The sequence below is a fragment of the Triticum urartu genome, chromosome 3A, assembly GCF_056163025.1.
Source record: "Triticum urartu cultivar PI428250 chromosome 3A, HENAU_Tu73, whole genome shotgun sequence".
NCBI lineage: Eukaryota > Viridiplantae > Streptophyta > Magnoliopsida > Poales > Poaceae > Triticum > Triticum urartu.
In genome coordinates, this window is record NC_141875.1 from 706,150,109 (window position 1) to 706,153,949 (window position 3,841).

Genomic DNA, 3,841 nt, shown 5'->3' on the forward strand with positions numbered 1-3,841 from the left:
CTTTGGAAGATCCAACCGTTGATCGGCTGCGGAATTCCTATATCTACCACCTCTCAAAATTTCAGCTCGATCCGACCGTCCAAACTCCGGAAACCTTCCGATTAGTGCATCACTTTTCGGATCTGTTTTCTGCGCGAAAACGAATCCGACCCAAGTTCATCTTTTTTATGAACGGGATTTCGGACATCCCTTTTGAAGGAAGTTTTGTATGGGGTATTGTGTTTTGTTCCCGAACACATTCCACTAACTTTAAGATCTTTTGAACATGATCTTCAACATCATGCTGGTGTCAAACCAGTCCGGCGATATCACTCCTCGGCTGCCGACCTACACTAGACACGGCATCACTTTGTTGAACCGAGCTCAACTTCTTCGGATCATCATCTCGGCAAGCCGAACAAGAGCCCGGTATCGCGAAGGATAAATCATCACCAACATCGCCGCCCCACGGATTACACGGAGCTGGCATACCGGCATCGCCACACGGTCGCTTCATCAAGCCGGCATCAACCACGTTACGACCTGCATCGGCAGGGCCGCACTATTGCTTCTTCAAGCTGGTGTCCATCACGCCGACCTACTTCGACTCATCGGCTGACATCGAGGCTTCGACATCTCGGCTGGACCGGGGGCTTCGCCATCTCTTTCATCAACCTACTCCGGACACTTCAGCGTCACTAGCCGACCAGCTCCGTCACGTTAGCTGGGCCGAGGGCTTTGCCTCGGCGAGTCAACCTTTACCAGCATTGACATGCCGTTGTTTTATCGCCCATCAGGCAATGGGTGTGCAGAGCGAATCCCAATTTTGGGAATAACCTTCCTTCGGATTGCTACAACAAATAAACCAGGTCTATCAAATGGTGGCCACATTAACGACGGTCGCGTGGTGGTTCGATCAGTTTCCGTACATAGTCCGGCGAACGCCGCATCCGGAGCTCGGACCGACCTGTGAATTCAGGCTTTGCCACGCCTTCACTACATCACGCCGACGCCCTGCATCGACATTGACTTCGGCGCCAGGCCATATTTCTTCTATTACTCACTTTGCATAAATTATTTATTATGCAAAGATTTTTTTAATTATCATTATTACTATTATCTCCGATTTGCACTATTTTTTATGCACAGGAAAATGATCAGGGGACTTCGGCATCACTCTGCCGGTCTGCATTGACCGAGCTATGTCACCACTTCGGCGTGTCGAGCTCTCCGCTCCGCCACCTCGGGACCGGTTTGGGGGATGGAACCTTGTCCCGCATCAAGCTCGGACCGCGTCATCAATACCGAACACATTAACCAGCTAAGTCGCTTTCATGGTCAAAGCTTTAATTTCTAACTTGTGTTCGGTTCGACCAAGCATTACACTTTTTGGAAAAAAGTCGCTTGTAAAAAATTTCCTTGTCCAAACTTTGTTTGTGGCGCATAAATTCAAATACCCCGTTTACTTGGGGGCTTCCTTTATGAAGCTTTTCCTGTTGCATATGATTATACTTGTACGGCTTCGTTCCTTGTTCGTGTATTACGCCACAATATGCACCATATTGACTTAAGCGATTTGCAAGCTGGGTTGCCTTGCTCCTGTGTTTACCCCTACGTTCCCGATTGTTCGGCTAGGGAGTAAAGGGAGCACCTCTGCGATTGTCACAATCCGAGCCGGACCTCAGACTGGGTGAAGCCGAAAGCTAGCGCTCTTATAGTTTTCAATGATGGTCGGCACACAACGGAACTCATGAGTACAAAAAATATATTGCACAAGTCTCATAATAACAATGAGCACCGAAGAAAGGTATCGATGGGGGTACTATTTTCTTCGGAGATGCTTCTTACACTTCGCAGTAATATAGCATAAGTTTCCTGAGCGCGCTTTGTCTGTTATAGCCTTATGACCTGATTGCCTGGTTATTCGAAACACCGTCGATATTCTCGATAGATGGAATACATAACACTTTTCGGTCCTTGACCGAAGAGGGAGAAGCCGACGGTCGGTTAAGACGCGTTTAAAGTTCGGTTGAACATAGATATGATATAAGTACTTCGGTACATGCAATCATTCTTTTACCCAAGTCACTTGGGGGCTCTTAAATTTATGTGAGCTGTTTTATAATAAGTGTTCTTCTTCTTAGTTGTTCCAAAGTTTTTCTTACTATTATTATTTATCACTCCTCTTTTCGACACGAGTGTGTGGTCACTAGCCGGGGAGCCTAATTTCTCTCTCAAAGCCGCTACAGTTTAGTTCGCTAAACTGGCCTAATGAGAAGTACTCCGCCTTCGGGATAGGAGGTTGAAGCCGTAGGATGACCCGCTTGAAGTCTTGAGATAGGATGTGTCACGTTAAAGCACGACAAAAGCACTTTTTTAAGACCAATTTTTGGATTGGCACCGAACACTTGATCTTGTTCGGACGTCGTGTTTTTACTGACGTTTTTTGGTTTTCCAATCTTTTTGGCACTTTTAAACTATTTGTGCTTTTCCATCATTAGTCTCGCAGTGCAACGCCGGACACCTTTAGGGATTCGGCAAAAACATTCTCGGATATTGCTATATATGCATCGGTTTCGAATTGTGTCTTCGGTCAATAGTTGGGTTGCCCGGCTCCTGTGCTTTCCTCCTACGTTCCGCTTTGTTCGGCTAGGTGTGCAAAGGGAGAACCACTGCGATTGTGCTTCCAGCTCGCATGGTCAAGCACCTCAGTGGAGAAAGACGAAAATTGACTGTCACAATAAGCGTAAACTGGTCAGCAATCCGATGACTATGTTAAATGATGGGCCGTTCATAACATTGGCCGAAGTGTTTATAGCTTGACCTCGACTGTCGCCGAACACTACCGGGGGCTATTAACTGGCCTCCCAAACTAAATCCTCGATATTTTTCTCTTACATTCGAGCTGAGGTTTCATGGTCATGCTTAGCATGACAACCCAAAGAAAGGAACCGATAGCGGGACTATTTTCTTTGGAAGACATTTCTTCTGTTAAACAGTAATATAACATATCTCTCTGCGTACCTTTGTTTATAAAACTGTGTGGCCAGATTGCCTTGTTCGTCGTAAATCTTTTCCCTCATAAAGGCTTTATAAAGTAGGACAAACACTCCTCGGCTATTAGCTGAGGAGGTGGAAGCCGATGGTCGATCAACAAAGTTTGGTACAATGTGGATCCGAGCATTAATGACGTAAAGTACTTGGATACATAGAGTCATTACACATAATTTGCGATTTTACTATGGATATTGATCCTTAATTCGGCCACCCGTGCCCGCATTAAGGCTCGGGGGATACTGGGCTTCGGGCCTATTATTTACAAATATTAAAGGGGCACATCGATCCCCTGATCCGTGTTTCCACCCGACCAGTGTCTCGGGGGCTACTGCATTGCTTGTCCAATACAGAAAATTTTATGTGCAATATAGTTTCCGAGGAGATTTTGATCCTCAGGTTGGTCGGCCGCACCCAACCTGAGTCTCGAGGACTGAGCATGCCGCTTTTAGTGTCCCAAAGTATTCTGCCGAGCTTGGACTTGATCCTCAGGCCGATTTTGTAAATCAACCTGAGTCTCAGCGGCTACTGGGATCAGCGGTCTTACGTCATCCTTCAGGTGCATCTCGGGTTTTAGACCGATAAACACCTTGAGGGCTACTGGCTACATATCTCGGGAGAGAATAAGTTGCACCAATAAAAAATATTCACAAAAATCGGCCCACATTAGGGGTGGTGCACCACCTCAGAAGCAGTCCGGCATAAAGCTCGAGCGCTAGTGGCTGGCTCCATAGAGGGCATTTCTGGCATTAAGCTCGGCTAAACTCCTTCAAACTTCTTTGAACCAAGGTGATTTACGACACCTCGG